This window comes from Aptenodytes patagonicus, chromosome 25, assembly GCF_965638725.1.
Source record: "Aptenodytes patagonicus chromosome 25, bAptPat1.pri.cur, whole genome shotgun sequence".
Classification (NCBI taxonomy): Eukaryota; Metazoa; Chordata; class Aves; order Sphenisciformes; family Spheniscidae; genus Aptenodytes; species Aptenodytes patagonicus.
In genome coordinates this window covers 851,944-868,544 of record NC_134973.1, presented here as the reverse complement: position 1 = coordinate 868,544, position 16,601 = coordinate 851,944, and the positions used below count along the sequence as shown (strand labels likewise).

The 16,601-nt window shown below is 47.1% G+C and overlaps 1 protein-coding gene across 4 annotated transcripts in view; it reads right to left on the bottom strand.

Annotated features, from left to right (window-relative positions):
• The window catches only part of PIP5K1C (phosphatidylinositol-4-phosphate 5-kinase type 1 gamma), a 51,262-nt gene that overhangs the window by 26,569 nt on the left and 8,092 nt on the right, over positions 1-16,601 (bottom strand). The gene's annotated exons all lie outside the window — the stretch shown is intronic.

Here is a 16,601-nt window from a genome sequence, read left to right as displayed (position 1 = left end):
TGGAAACACAGGCCCAAACCTTCCTCTAACATGAGGCCATCTTTCCATTTCCGAGCACAAGGCGACATTTGCAAGGAGCTCCTTATTTTTAGGCAACGGTGAGAACAGGCTCCTCTGCCGCTGGCCCTGTGAGGTGTTCGCTGACCTGCTGAGAGCCTCACGCGTGGGACCACAAGCTCAAGCCCAGTTGGCTCCGGAGAGCCACCACGAACAAGGATCAAGAGCTGATGAAGAAGAGCAGGTCCCCACCCCATCCCGGCAGCACAACGTCCCCTGCCAAGGCAGCTCCCCAGCCTCCCTCAGCCACCTCTGCATGCAGAGCCCAGATACTAGGAGAGAAGCCCACGTGCAAAGAACGCAAACCCAAGTGATAGGTTTAAGGCCATCTGTTTCCAGGTACGAGTCTGCCGCTCCTTGCTCCTGTCTGAAGCGTTCCTACAAGCACAGATCGTTAAGCAACCCACAATTCCTTAGAAAGGACTTAACTTCACAGGAGACCATCAAGCAGAGCTTGAGAGTTTTGGCTGTGAAGAAGAAAGGCTCTTCCAAGCCCTCAACTTTTCCCCACTTGAGGGCAACGGGTGGATTACAGAACTGCCTGCCGGTGCGCAAATCCTCCAACTCAAGAGGGATATCTACACTCAAGCTGGGGATGTGTGGTCCCTCTCCAGGGGGAGCAGGAGATGTCCAGCCCTCCCAACTGGAGAGCAGGAAAAGCCCCAGAGGATCCAGCCCAACACGCTGCTGCTTCAGCATCTCCCCCATTCGGCCAAGGAGGAACTACGATGGTTTAAGTGGGTAACTGCTCAGCCTCCTCAAATGCAAGCAGCGATGCTTCAGGGTTTGTTTCAAAAGGAGCCTGAGCAAGAAGTTGGGCATAACAGGAGCATGATGCTCTGGAGATGACAATAGCGCTAGGAGAGCATGTGATTCAGTTATATTTCAGGAAATATTTCAGACACTGGGAAGCAAAAAAGCAACAAACCCAACAAAAACCCCTTGGTGGTCACGGGGGAGATGAAATTGCTCTCCATCAGAAGTGCTGGTTATCTCACCGTTCGGTCTCAGCAAACTAGGGATCCCCTGGTGCAAAATGGGTCTTGTCAATGTGGCATTTTGAACTGTCTGCAATGCAACCCCCCAGCCTGACAGCTTGGCCTGCGCTTGCAAAGCTGGAGCGGCACGGGAAGATTAACTTCTTGTTGTTTTGTTTTAAATCATGCTCTCTAGTGCTCAAGTTTCGCATCAGGAACAGAATCACAGGACTGCAGCAAAAGTCTGAAATCCTGCTCCCTCCGTGCAAGCTGCATCACACAATCCCATCTCAAACAGGAGGACAGGAGGCGAGCAGAGCAGGAACCCCTCACTGGCAGAGTGGCCCCCCTCCATCACCCACCTGGGTTGCACATCCCTCAACCAAGGGGCCGTCACCTACACGGGCAGGCGCCACGCGCGATGGGCGACATGAAACCCTGTCACTCCCTCCAGCTCTTTGGGACTGCGCCAGCACGCAGCTCAGAGGACCACCACTAGTTCAAACCCGCATCAGTTTTTGTGCTGAAAAATTAGTTCTTTGGCCTAAGACAACACAATTTTATGATCGCTCAACAAAAAGCCCCGCAATGGCCAGGGGAGCAGGAGATACAGCACTGAGCGAGCATTTGGCTAACAAACTTTCAGAGCACGAGCTGGAGCAGCAACTCAAGACCACAGAAGAACCCAAAGTGGCGAATGCTGCTCCAGGTTGAACACTGGAAATTTCTGGGAACACAACGCGGCCAAGAGGGTCCTGGGCCAGGGAGACTACGCTCTCCCTGCCACGGCCGAGACTGCTCTCCTACTGCACTAATCTCTTTTCTGCACTTTGTCACAATTCCAGAGCAGGAGATTATCTTTAATTTTGTGATAATTACCACAAGCCGCTTTCATTCCCAGCTTTTAAGTGTCTGCTGCTGTACACGTACCAAATGTGGAATCAACACCAACCGCCCACACGAAGGAAAGGTACCAGAGGCGAGGAACTGTGGATCTCCAGGAGAAATGATGCTTCAGGCAGACAAGAGCATCACCAGCAAAACCTCTCTCCCCACCCCCCGATATAATAATAATAATAATAATAATAATAATAATAATAATAATAATAATAATAATAATAATAATTATTATTATTATTATTATTATTATTATTATTATTATAATAATATAATCATCATCGGCTTTATAAAATCAACTTGACTAGGCAGAAAGTGAAAAAATCTCCCACTGGCTACTCAGCGCGTGGCACTCGGCTGTGCTCATCTCAAACAAGCTGACAGATGGCCTTGCAAAAACTGATTTAACTCCAGCTTCGGGGGTTATACAGCCACGAGAGACAGCACTCGGGTTTGTGGGGAACAGGAGCTCTGCTGCGGGAAGTTTCAACACTTAACAAGCTAATTGAAATGATTCTTATCAGATTTGGTGTAGCTTAGTGAGGGTGTATTCAGAAACATGAACGAGCAGCTCTGGAAAGGGAACCCGGGATGAAACCCCAGCTTTCTGCCCTGCCTCCAGCTCATGCCTGGTTTTTGTAGTGCATTTCATGCACGCTTGACCTGCTGCCTTCAGTTCCTCCTCTCATCTGTGCACGGCTTTGAGTTGACCCTATCCCAATGCTCGAGCTCCTCCAGAGCCTCAGAAATGAACGCTTTGGTTGTAGTGTTCAGCAAGTCTCATCTCTGATTTAACAGCTATTTTTCTCATATGCTGCCCATTCACAGCCACAACCGCCTTGTCCATCCCCACCACGATGCTGACACCCCGCAGGACAGGGATGAATTTACTCCTGGAAACCCTCTGCACATTTACTGTCCGACACAGAAAAGGACTCCCGAGTTTTAGCTCTACCGTGCCAGGGGAGCGTAAACCTACACAAGATGAGATAACCCATTTCTCTTCTTACATGATATATTACGTCAACAAATTGGCGTTCAGACCTTTTTAGGCCCCTCGCCCTCCATTTACATATGCTTGATCACTCGCTCCCAGTAAGCAAAGCACAACGCAGGCTGGCAGGAGGGCTCCCGCCACAAAGGAAACCCTCATCGTTACCGGGTTCATCAGCCAGCCTCATCGGTGCATCTGAACTCACAAAATGGTGCAGGGTTGGGATCAGAGCAGCTCCCTCGGCTTCTCCAGGCCACCGCCTCTCTAGATGCTGTCATCAGGGAAATGCAAGTGATGTCAGAAGTTAAGAAGTTAAAAAAAAATCATCAAATCTTTGGGCTTAAAAGCAAACTTCATGAAAACCAGAAAATACTGCCCTTGCTGTCCACAACTTGGAATGCGTTTAAGTTAAAAACATGGGCTTCAAGTTTCATTTATGTGCAGAGAATAAATTTTAAAATCTAATCAAGGAAAAAAAAAAAAGTCACTCAGATGTCTCAAAACCAGCTAAGGCAAGTTGACTAGCAAAACTCCTTTGTTATAAACCCAGAAAGAGGTTTATAACAACCTGAGAGGCTTCTATCCACTGAAAAGGAATTTCTTAGGAAAGTTTACAAACATCCAGCAGAAGCCTTGTTTAAGACCTAATAAAGAAGTCTTCTTTATAAGACAGATGTATACACACATATATATATTTATAAGTATTTGATGCTTTATGATGCTCTAGATGAGTCAAAGCAAAGGTGAATAACTGGTAGATTTATCTGGACTCCTATCTCCAGTCAGAGATGGCGCTGCATCTTTAATAAAAGCTTCGCTTTAATAAAGAGTCTACCAGGAGCTATACAATGTGACTGCAACTAAAAATATGTTAGAATATAAACACCACATAAGCTCTTCAGCTGGAGGCTATACCAACATGACCCCTCCAAAAATGCAATGCACAAGGGACTTGCAATTTGCCACTCACTCTCAATCGGGGCAGTAGCAATTGTAATCAAACATGGCTAGTTTTCAAAGTATAGTTCTCCAAAAGCGCTGGACCAGCGGTTTATATTTGTTGTTGTTGGGTTTTTTTATTTGTTCTTTGTTTTTAAACTACTGAGCTGACAGCACTTTGCAAAATTGATGTTTAATATTAACCCAGCGTAATCGGCTAGAAAGCTGAGAAATTCTGACAAGTCACACACACCCCGAAGGGGGTCTGGATCTAATTTCACACTTATTCGATTGAGAACAAGACAATGTGATACACCTGAGCAACCCATTTAGATGGCAAGAGGAGGTGAAGACTGCAACCAGGATGCTACGATTTATTGTTCGATCAGACCACTCTAAATGCAGCCCAGTCTGGTCAATGCATTATGTGCAAAAGCATTAAGAAACAGACTGCTAAGGCACGAGCTGCGCAAGTTAAAGGCTATACTCATGTAGCAGATGTGTTGCAGTCAAAATACAGAGAGAAAGGCTGGAAATGAAACGCATCCATCAAGAGAGACAGCTGTTACTTCCCGTAAGGGACTGCTGATAAAAAGAAATTAAAATTGGGGAGGGGGGGGTGTGTTGCAATTCAGAGAAGATGCCAGAAAACACATCTCAGCTGAGACACAGCATCTGAACTAGAGCAGGCAGCCAGCCGGGACTTCCCGAGGAGCCGGCGTGAGCATCAGGCCATATCAAAAGGGAAAGGCAGAAAGCAACCTCTGCGTTTCTTCTCGCACTCGAAACAAGCGGCTTTAGCTCCTAGCAAGCAGCACGCAGGATCAGCAGCCCAGGGCAGTCATTAGAGAGGAGGAGACACAACAGGGAGCAGAAGCTGGACTCTCCACAACCTCCTGGAGAAGGCAGCTATTTACAACCCGCCCTTCCCAGGCATCCAGGATGACCTACTTCTGATCATTAAACACATTTTCTTGCCATAAAACAACACAATTGGATTAGGATGAGAAACATCAAGTAAGGCACAACAATAAATAAAAAGTTTGGGTTCCCCCCCCCCCCCAAATGCAGCATCTCTCAGCAGAAAGAGCTGTAGCTGACTGCTCTGCACCCTGGGCACAGATAGCTGCTTCTGCCATTGGGGAGATTGTAAAAATAATAAGGAAATAAAGCAATCAGATAAATTCTGCTTGTTATATAGAACCTACATATAGCTTTGATACCAAAATGTGTCCATTTTTCCATGGAGCGCTTGCTGACTGACTGAATGATTTTTGGGATCATCTACACAAAACTCGTGCCGGTTGAACACAAACAGCCTAAACTCACTCTCTCTCCCCTGGTTAGCCACGTCCAGCCCGGTGCTCAGGCAAGGCTCACTTCATGCCTACGGGCAAGCACGGCAAGGGGGAGGAGAGACCCTGCTCCAATGCACCTGCAGCACAGGTAGCTCCACGTTCCTCAGGACAGTTTAGTCACCATCCAAAGTCCAGCAGTTATTTGCAGACAGATGGAAATGCTGGCAGCACTGGGCAGCATTCAAACTGGACTACCAGGAGCAGCCAGAGATAAGTAATCCCATTTAATCCCACCTTGGCCGCCCTGTTCTCCTCCCTGTCCTCAGCTCCCGCTCGCCGCCCACAGCAGCTCCGTGCCTTCTTTTGCCATTCCAAGCATGCAGGAACCACCTCCCCTTCATGGAGGGAAGATGACATTTGCAAACCATGATCTGCTGCACCAACTCTACGTGCTGCACTCTTTTCCCATGCCCTTTGTCTTGTTTATTTGAGCATAAACTCGTTAGGGAAAGGAACAGCATGCCTTGTACAAATTAAGGGAAAGAGCTTAATGTACCGGCTAGGTAGGACGGGGCCTTGGGGCACTGCTGTGATACTTACTCAACAGCAGTGACACAGCTTGCTTCCTCCTTTCCACCCCGGGCAGTTTCTATCTACAAGCTCTTCAATTAACCTGGGACGGGTGGGCGGCAGGAAGCCCCCCAGCCTGCCCCGAGCCAGCAGCAAGCCCCAAACCCAGTCCTGCCCCGGCCACCCCCTCCAGATTTCTGCTTGAGAGTTTTGAACCCCAAACCCCAGAAGCACTCTCGCTGCTCCCGTGCCAGTGCTCCCCCAGGAATCAAGCAATTTAAGCCCTGTATTATACAGCCCAGTTAGGGCCGCTCAAAGCAAAGCATCACCACTGCAAGGGACCGCCACGAAGGGATGATTCTGCAGTAAAGGCACCTACCAGCCTATTTTATTTTTGTTTTTATGCAGAAACTCTTTCTGCCTCAAATAAATCTGTTTATCCCAGCTCAGGAGGCAGGGCAGAAGCTGAAGATGCAGGCAGGGAGTTAACGCATTCCTCCCTCAGCTGCAGGTGTGGGACTACATCCTGGGTGCAGCCCTCCTGGGGAGCCACGCTGCTGAGCCAGCACATACCATGCTAAAATGTTTCCTTGACGACTCACCAGAAAAAGCGTTTACAGCACCAAAGCCCAATTACAGTGGGGAATGAGCAGGACAAGACCAGGGAAATGAAATTTTAAAAAGAACTGATTCGTTTTCTTGTCTTGGATCAGCTGCATGTAGAAAACAGGACAATTTCGGAGCGCCTAGCCTGAACCGTGTGACACAGCTGACAAAAAAGCAAAACAAAAATCTCATCAAGAGGAGCACGCAATAGCTGACACCCCGTAGCGGAAAAGGCTGCAGCCGTTCGGCTCCACATTCAACTCTAATTATGCAATCCAGTGGGATGTTCAGGCGAACATCTGCTAGATGGGAAAGGTGCAGTCTTATCTGAACACAGTGTTCCTGCTCCCTTCCATGCCGCCGGTCACAGGAGGATTGTGGAGTGGAACAACACACGCTCCCTGGCACGTCCAGAGTGGCCGAACACTCTCCCTGCTGCCCATGTGGGCAGTGGAGACAGAAAGGTGAGACGCTCCCAAGGTCAGGGACCCCGGCAGTGGCGTTAGGGCCGCCAGCCTCTTCCTAGCCTCTGGCCTCTCTCTTTATTACAACTTACAAGTCCAAATCTGTCTACTAGAATTCACAGCAAAGCTTGATTAGGATTAATTAGAGACAGCAAACACTGCAGCAGGAAGCATAACCTCTCCAGGACAGAGCCAGCTCTCTGCGCCTGTGATGACATCCAGGCACAGTGGCACCACATTAAAACCACGACGCCAATTTAAAGCGAGGCCATAAAAGCCTGAAGGACTTTGAAGTCATGTTGCTCACAATCATCCAGAAGAGCTAGAGCAACATCCAGTTGCCCCCTTATCTTTGCTCAGGAGTAGGATAAGCTTCTCATCCCCTACTAGAGGGTCCCAACCCACCGACACTGCTCACTGGGGCATCTCCTGGCTGCTGGGAGAGCTGTAGTTCAGCAGCGAGAAGATGGAGAACCCCCTGTTGCCTTTCTAGTCGGGCTGCAAAAAAAACACTGGGGACCTGAATGTAGCACATGACCCCAGGCAGCCCTTGGGCCTCTTTTTGTGTTCAGATGGAGTTTTCAGCTGCCAAAAGGCCCTGGAGAGCCGTTTCCCAACCCCAGGTCGGAGAAGGACAAGACAGCTTTGCGAAGGCTGAGTCCAGAATTCACTTCCCTCCTTTGTTTTCTGAGCATCGCTATCTCCCTGCCTGCAGGCTCCTGCCTAGAAGCAGGATTCAGCACTTTAACACATGCACTGTCCTACCTCTGTGCAGGGAAAGGATGCTCAGCTGCATCCTCCATTATGCCATTCTCCAAGTGCCACTAATAAAGGGGGAGAAGTGCAAGCTGACTAATCCGAGGTTACACACTGCTTGCCAGAGCCAGAGCAGTTACTCTGCCCCAAATACACAGGGTTTGCAGTGTGGTATGGCTCAGTGCTTTAGCTGCACGAGGCTTAACGTCAGACCTCAGCACCTCCCAGCCAGGTAGGGATTAGTGCTGCTGGAGGCTCTTCTCCACCATCCAACCTTGGCGAGCTCCCTTTGCAACTTGCCGTCTCTGCGAGGCTGGTACCAGGCACGGGTTAAGGAGTTGGTGGCTGGAAAAGCCACTTCACTGTAGCCAATCCCAAAACTTCTTAAGCTGATAAAAAGCACAGGATATTGTTACTGAGCGGGCAAAACCTCTTTAACTAGAGAGCAGGAGGATGCCCTTGCACAACATCAGCTTGGTTCCCTTTACAATATTGCTTCGCTGGGTATCACTCCAAAGGACCTCAACCTGTCTTGGGACAGCACTGGCAAGTCAAAGAAATCATTCAAGCTGCTTGTAGGAGCAGCATAGCAGATACAAAGAGCGCCGGACTGCAAGTTATATGAGACAGTGACAAACTATCCCCCCTATTTTCTCTCTCAGCCCTTTCTCACAGAGGGTTCTGCAGCTAAACAAAGTCAGCACCACCGATCTAGTAGGGATGGGTCAGATTGTTTATTGCTTCCACCATTTAAAAGTGTCTTCCTATAGATATTACTTGACAGAGAGCTTACTCCCCTTGCTCATTCACCATCAAGAACTATTCTCAGACTAAATTACATTGAAATAGAAGAATACAACTCAAGAAAGATAATCTGCCTCCCCAAATTTTCCATTTTCTGACCTTCTAAAAGATGTGTTGAAGTTCAGTTACTACGGTCACAGCAGGTAAAGAAATCTACCTGAAGTTTCACAGTAACCACCTACCACAACACCAGGATATACAGAAGTTACCACAGTAAGCACAGCTTTAAACCTGTGGGAGCTCAGCATCCCAACCAACAGCAAACTCCAGAGGGAAAACAGTTGTTTTGTCTGCAGGCCACCCTTCACAAGTCATCCTGAAGATGCACCTGGATTTTTAATGAGTGGGGTATTTCCTGATTTACTCCGTAGCCAAAGCTGCTCGGCTAAATCCTCTAAGATTTAATTCCACTCTTGCTAATGTCACTTGACAGAGATTTTCCGGGGGTGCTGAAACACTGAAGACTTGAAGGGGATTTCAGAACGGGGTCACGTACAACATGCGTCACTGGATATAGCTAGGCTGCTCGCATCAGGTTGAGTAAACTCTCCTTCACGAAACACTTCCAGGTTGCCACGGGTGCTGCTGACAACACTGCAACATGCACACGTACGTACAGATTTGCATCGCAATGCTGAGGACAAGGTCTGGGTGGGAGAGGAGGTAGGGGACATCTGTAACTTCTACCTGTTTCAAAAACATGTCAAGGCAAAAGCATCAGGTTGAATTTCTGGACCTGTTTTTAGAGGATGGGTTTGTGATACAGCCCCTCAAAGAGCATGCCCTCTACGGAATTCAGACATAGTTTTCAAGTTGACCAGGTCCCACTAAAAACATGCAATTAAAAAGACATGATAGGAAAAGTGGACCAGTGATACATCTTTGTTTGAGAGATCTACTTCTAAATAAACCTAAGCTTTTGCTGCCGTAACAACTAGAAATTCAAGCTCTCCAGCTGCATGCATGTCTCATCTGAGCTCGTTAGGCACCAAGCGATCAGAGATTTCTTGGCCTCATTCAAAATTAACTACCCTGACTCACATGTGGCAGAAGGCCAGGTCTGGCCGGCGTTTTGCTGCTTCCCATCAGTGCGTCCTCTGCCCTCATCACAGCACCCTGCCACCCGCACTGCCTGCGCTCTCTTCCTGCACAGGACACGCACGTTTTGCACAACCCATCCAAACTCTACAGCAAGCCACAGTGAGGGCTAGCCAGCTCTTTAGGAGGAAACTCTGCTTAATCCATCCCAGCTACTGCAAACCCTTTCCTCCAGATGGATCCCATCCCTCCCTGGACATGCCAACACCTCCTCTCTCCCCATATTGAGGGGGCTGGTACCCAGGAGGGGTACCAAGCCTCCAGTCCTCCTCTCCTCCATCGGGACTCTGGGAGCAAACGTCCCCTGCATCAGCAGCAGCTCTAGACAGACCACATACCAGTGTTGCAAGACTGAGGAAGGCCCTCTAGGGCAAAACCTACTGCCGCAAGGCACGCGGGGCTGTAGGTTAAGAATAAATTTAAATTATTGCTCACCACCATGTTCTTTTCCCACCAGCCTTGTTAAAGCCAATTCTGCTCTCTGTGACTAGAGTGTTTCAGTTGGGTGCTCCTGCTCTGCTCTAACAAAGGCACCTGAACAGATGGAACAAAACAAGCCACAGCAGAACAAGCTCAAAAGATGAAGTGTGCTGCCAAAAATCGTAACTCAAAGTTTCAGCAAGTAGTCTCTTTTCTCCCTGGGATCCTGGCTGTAGCATGGCAGCTAGTGACTCAGCTATCAGCTGAAGATAAGTTACCTAAAAAAATAATTAAATTTTTAAAAAACACTTTAGAGCTTGTAGTAGGAAATACAACAGGTGAGACGTGCATAGATGGCAGGAAGAGAGAACCTGCTGGTTATGCTGGGCTACAAGGATGTTTCAGTTGCATTACACTGACGATCACAGACAGCCTCCTCCAATACAGGGTAACCACAAGCTGAAGGACAGGCTCTTTCTGGCACAGATCTGCAGCTTGCTCAAAAGCTAGGTCAGTAAAGCAGCTTCTCCAGCCCAGCCCGGAGGATTTTTCACTCAGAGGCTGAGCCAGGCATTTATTACTTCTATTTAACCAAGCGCAGCTACATCCATTTATTTACTCATTTGGGAACAAGCTCTGCTCCAGACTCTGTACAGGTACGTGTCCAAACTGAAGGTGCAAAAGAACAAAGAGCAAAATCCAAAAGAGCACTTAGGTTCCTAAAGTGCTGCGCAGGCAGAACGGAGGCACTGGTTATCCTCAAGCTCCTGAAGGCACCCCGGGTGCTGAGGACACTTCAGATTTCTCACACTATTTTCCCAGAAGCTGCCGCACACGTTCATACCCAGTTCAGCCACAAGCCCCTCTGCAAGCAGCAGCACTGTTTCGGATTCAGAAGAACAGAGACCACGGTCATTGCCGAGTTGTGCACCGGGCAAATGTTGCACTTACCCTTTGTATCCTGCCCTTACACTGCTTGCATGGGATATGGAAGTGGTCAAGGTCTTTCTGAAGTGATTTTGTGGTTTCTAGGATGTGTTTGACAGCAAACTGTTATTAGGTGAAAGGAAACAAGTTACCATGGAGCTGAACCACGGCCAGCTGGGTCAGCTCTTTTCCCAGCTTTCCAGAGCCCCCAGCCCTTGGGCTGTGCGTTTCAGAGCAGCCCTGCTTTAATGAAAGGCAGTCATTAAACACAGAAAGCTGCAGCCTGATGTTCTTCAGTTGTAAAGACAAGTGACCATCTCGGGAAGAGCCCAGTCTGGCTGCCCACATGGCTCATACACGTGCATTGATATAACTGTGTAAGCTCGAGGCGCAACTGGGAACAACTTCTGGTCATACAGAGTCCTAAAACAGAGTCCTGAACCACGAACAACTTAACCCCTGAGCCCTTCTCAAGGCTTTATTCAACATCTGCCAATAGAAGGAAAAAATGGGGATGCCCTATGAAGAACAGGTATAGAATAAGTAATTCAAGACAGCAGCATCGAGTGAACTTCAGTCTAGCACTTCTGAACTACATACAAGAATCTCACAGGATCTTTAATACTGTTTGCTAAGACTTTAATAAAACCAGAAATGAAGTAGCTCCCCTGAACCGTAACACTACAAGGCTGGATCAGCCAAACACACATTGCCACTGACTTTCAAAGGTGTGGGGGACAGCACAATCTGCTCCTGTGTTTGGAGAGAAACAGAAACCACAGCCAGGCACACAAACATCATACGTTGACTCTGAAAAACATCTCCAGGAGGACAACCCAGCCTCTCGCTCAGCTTTCCCCTCCCAACTCAGCTGGTAGCTGCTGGCTCTCTGTTTTATGACGGTGGCGTGTGTTGTGGGGTAGGAGGAAGAGAGACAGAAGTGTGTGGTAACACTGGCCAACAGCTACATAACAGCTCTCGATGGGTAATATAGGATACACAGGGCTGACATGGGAAGTCCCATGGCTTAAAACTCTACATTCTCCTGGCTCCCAACCCAGTAATCTTCTTCCAGGCCAGATGGCTCAAGCCTATCGATCTGTACCCACCAAGCAGTGGGACTCCTCCAGCCTCACCGGTGAGGCCAGGGAGATTTTAACAGCCGAGTTATTTTTACAAAGCACAGCAAAATGGAAGTTAGAAGGCTTAGAGCAGTCAGGTGCCAATGGCTTTCCATATGAAGAGAAAAAGGCAGGGCTGATGAAGCAGAACCATCCTGCAGATACTGCAACGCCATTTAAGGATGGACCTGACCAAGCTCTGAAGTTTTGGATGGGGCAATACTTTCTGGCTTCCTCTTCACCAAAATGGGTGCATCGGTTTTGCTAGAACTTAAAGGCCAGCCATAAGGCAAAGGACATTTGGAGACCATTATCTTGGCAAGTCAAAGCAACCAAAAGGAGGAGCTCTAATAGAAAACATTAGGTAACAGGCAGCACTTGCCACTTCTGCCTGTAATATATTTCTTTTTGCTTTAGATGAACAGCTGCCATTCAGGCACATCTTATCCCACCCTCCCACAGGCCTTGGATTAAGTTGGTTTTCACCCCACCTCACCCTTACAGATTAAGTTGTTTTTCACCTCACAGGAAAACTTGCATTTAAGTTTCATTTCTTCAGATACTGTAAACCCCCCCCCTTGTTCTTCTAGGTTACGGTTTGCTCTCCATGCTGGTCACTTCCAGCCTTCTCGTGCTCCTAGTTTTCAGTTTAGGAAAAAGATTCAAAATAAAACCAATCGTTGTGTTTTAAAACCTGGGAGTTAGGGAAGCCATAGCATCTCTCTCAGATCGGTTATAAACCTTAAATCTCAATACCTCATGGAAGCTCATGCATTGCCATCCTACTGATACAAAACCAGAGCTTGCATGTATTAAATGAAGTTCCTCCCAAATTACCACGTTCTTTCGCAGCTGACAGAGTCCTGACAAGCAGTCCACCACCAGCATTTCATCTCGGGAGGGTCTTCAATTTAATACCACCCTATATTGGCCAGCTCTGCATGTGGTATACAATGGGCAACCCGGTTTATTATACCAAAATGAAATAGATAAGGCAATTGCTGTCTTTAACCAAAATATAAGTGTCCTGTCTGACAAAGTACACAGTCTTTTTGCTTCGTTTTAAAGACAGACCCATGTTTATCGGGACTTTGAGGCTCTCTGCAAGGGAGCTGCAGCGAAGATTGCAATTATACACAGGAAATGCATGGGGCTGGTCCGCAACGAAGCCGCAGAACCAATTAGCAGTTTCAGCATGTTTGCTCCTTCAGTTTCTCATTTTCTTTAATAAGCATTTTCTGGCATTACCAGTCTAGAAGCCTCTTTCTCAAAAGAGCGTCCTAGATACTTAATCCACCAGTGACTCCTACTTAATACCAAAATGAAAACAAACATCCAACCCTCTGAGACTAAGGTGGAGAAAGACTATGTCATCATTTCTCTTCCATCAAAATTATTTAAGCCTGAAGAAATGCCAGTTTGAGAGGAAGTATTGTGGAATTAAAAAAAACCAAATCCAGTATGTATATCAAAAGCTACAAAATACAGCACAATATGCACCCCCTAGAAAAACTTAATTATCTTGTAACATAAGTTAGCATTACAGGGAAAAAAAAAACCAAAAAAACAGTAAATTAAGCAAAGGTAATTGTTAGCCTTCCAGATTTCAGTTCTGATCGCTGAACAAACAGTCCTTACCAACACAAAAATTATCCCATAACATGTGCTATTTAAACCCACAAATAACCACCACCTGTTAGGCCAAACTGAAAAACTTCACCTTATTTCTGGATTCCACCTAGGCAAGTGTTTGCCCTGTAACTGAAGAGCATGTCATTTAACATTGACAAGTACAGCTTCAAGATGGTATAATTTTCTGCTCTCTTTGTTCCAGCTTTGAAGTTAGGGACTATTTTATATCTCTATAGTTTGCATTTCTGCCAGCAAATTCTATGCTGTTTTGTACGCTGCCCCCATCAACATGCATCTAGACAGATGGCGAGAGCAGCACCGAATACATGCAGAAAGGAAAACTGTCATTTTAAAGACGACCCATTTAAAAGTGACATTTAAAGAGAAGACAAGCGGTTTCAGGTATTACATCTGCCCTCTCGGCAGCGCGTAGGACTTCTGATCACATTACCCCTTCCTCTTGGTGTGGGGATGCACATGCTGCAGAACTGGCTGCACAGACAGAAACTGTAAAATCAAGAAATCTGAGAGAGAACCAAGTTTCACATCAGCATCTAAATGGAGTGACTGACTGCATGAAGTGCCATCAGGCACACATTCAGGGAAGGAGCACTCAGCCAGATGATGATTTTAGCCAGCTGCCTCCCTTTGAAAAATGCAGTAATGGACAATTTTGCCTTGAAAAATCCACAAAATTTGGTCCATCAGATGTGCAGAGAGACTATAGAAAGAAAACTACTGCAGCGTCTTTGTCATCAGCTGCTGTATCCTGCCCACACTAGAGGCTTTGGTAATATTTTTGCTTGCACTACTGCCCAGGTCACGGAAAGCGCCAAACACGACAAGTGAGCATTGAGACACGGGCAAATTTTTCCTGTCTTTTTAGAGTGGTTAGCAAAGTACCATCACTCCTGCCTTGCATTAGAGTCTTCCCTCTCCACACATTAACTAGCACGGTAAACGCCATCAGTGCCGCAAAGCCAGCATGAACTTCAGTTCCCAACTCCACACTTAGAAGTGAGCTGGGCATCCTGCAGGAAGAAACCAGGCCACCCAACCGGTGGCAATGGGAGACTCCAGCTAATCGCCTTCATTTTACTTTGTAAAATGGAAACTTGTGTTTCTAGGCCTTACGCCAAGCTTGAAGGTTTTTCTTCAATCCCTCAGATCTTCAGGACCTCAAGTAAAATTAACGGACATCAGAGACGACACTTAGCTGAAGCTGGGCTGCCAGCTTCTGCGTGGCCAGAAGCTGACCTGCTTCGGACGAAGCAGTAACGAAACGGAGCAGGCTCCAAGAGCAGAAAACCAGCCGTGTCTCATCTCAGCCATTGTCACCCCCAAGATCTTATTGACTGTGTCGACACAGCAAGCGAGCGGTACATACTGCTGTCAGTATTTCCATCGCTGATGTGCACATTGCTCAGATCGGCCGTTTTAAGGTATGGCAGCCTGCCGTGAGCCTTGCAGAACTTTGGAGATGCATTTTGAGCTTTGGAAAGATTTCACAAAATCTCTCAAAACTTACCAATTACATAAAAATATTTCTCAAGTGCTCCAAACCCTTTGTGAGCTGTATCGACGTGCCAACCAAAATTGCTCCCAACACTCAAGTTGCTCAAATTGGTGCAAAGTGGCCTTAATTACCTGAGCTTGTGCAGCCCTGAATGAAAAATGAAAATCCATATGCAGCCCTTCTGAACCAGACTCTAATCACTGGAAGGCCAAAAGGACTAGCATTAGAAAGGTGTTTATACAGGTATTCACACAATAACTGAAGCAGTACTGTAACTGCGCTGCTGCCCAATTTCAACTGGAGAAAAAACAAGTAAATATCCAAGACCTCAGGAGGATGCTGTTAACTTGCCCTTTAAACAAAATCAGTTCCACCCACAAATCAGGAATTTCACCCTACGATATGATTGGGAACACCCTGAAGCCATTCATTTCATGCACAGAAACAACACTATTCTGCTCTACTGTTGGAGAGATTTTTTTTTGTCGGTAATAAACTAGTAGAAAAGCCTGCAAAGATCACAAAATGCTCCAAAGGTAGAAAGCAGCAAAGCAAAGGTTGACCCACCTCACTGTCACCCTGCAGCGCATGTGGCTGGGACTCTCTCCCATCCTGCAGGAAGAAGAGGAGGGAGATTAAGATGACCTACATTACTCCTGCTTTAAATATAAGATAGTGTCACTTTTATTCTACCTACCTCATTCCTCCCCATCCTTCCTGCCCCACGTGAAGTTGAGCAAGACACTGTCTGCTGAGGTGGCACACACGCAGGTGGGAGGCAGATAGTAAGTGCATCAAGCTTGAACTCACAAGAGACTGACTTTGCAAACGATGCTCTTTTAATAGAGATTACGTGCGTTTTTCGTGTCAGTCCTCAACTCCATCAGGTTGTGTTTCACTGGTCCCAGTGGTCTTCTCAGCCACTGGAGATCTGGACCTTAACTTACTTGGGGTGACAGAATATAAAGCAGCAACTGAGAATGGCAAACTCCAAAGGGAAGAAAAGAAAAGTATAACTGGCAATTTAAACAACATCTTGCCAGGCAGCAAATGAAAGGGCAAAATAATCTTGGCTAATTCTACTCTTGCAGAATCATAACATGGTCACCAGCATGGTTGGACACATTGAAGACACTGATTTTGAAGGGCAGCATCCCAACGTGTCCAGAGTTTGAGTTACATTAAGGACAGGCTTCCAACACCAGCACTGCCAAACAACTGCGTGAACTCAGCTACCCAGTCTCAAAAGCAGCAGATCTCTTTGCCTCCTACGGAAAAAAACATGAAACAGCTGTGGAATTACTCTGAATTACTAAATTCAGTGAAAGAGTAAGGACCCGACTGGCTCCCAGCCCAGCACTCCCCTTCCTCTGCCTTTCCTCTGGGAGCTCAGTGCTGGTTCAGGTTGAAGCGCTCCCAGGTCTTCTGGAGAAGAAATTAGGAGGCGTCTACCATGGTATAGGAACACAGAGAATTTGAAGAGTCAGTAGTCTGACAGAGCTTCATCAGAGAAAGCATCACCAAG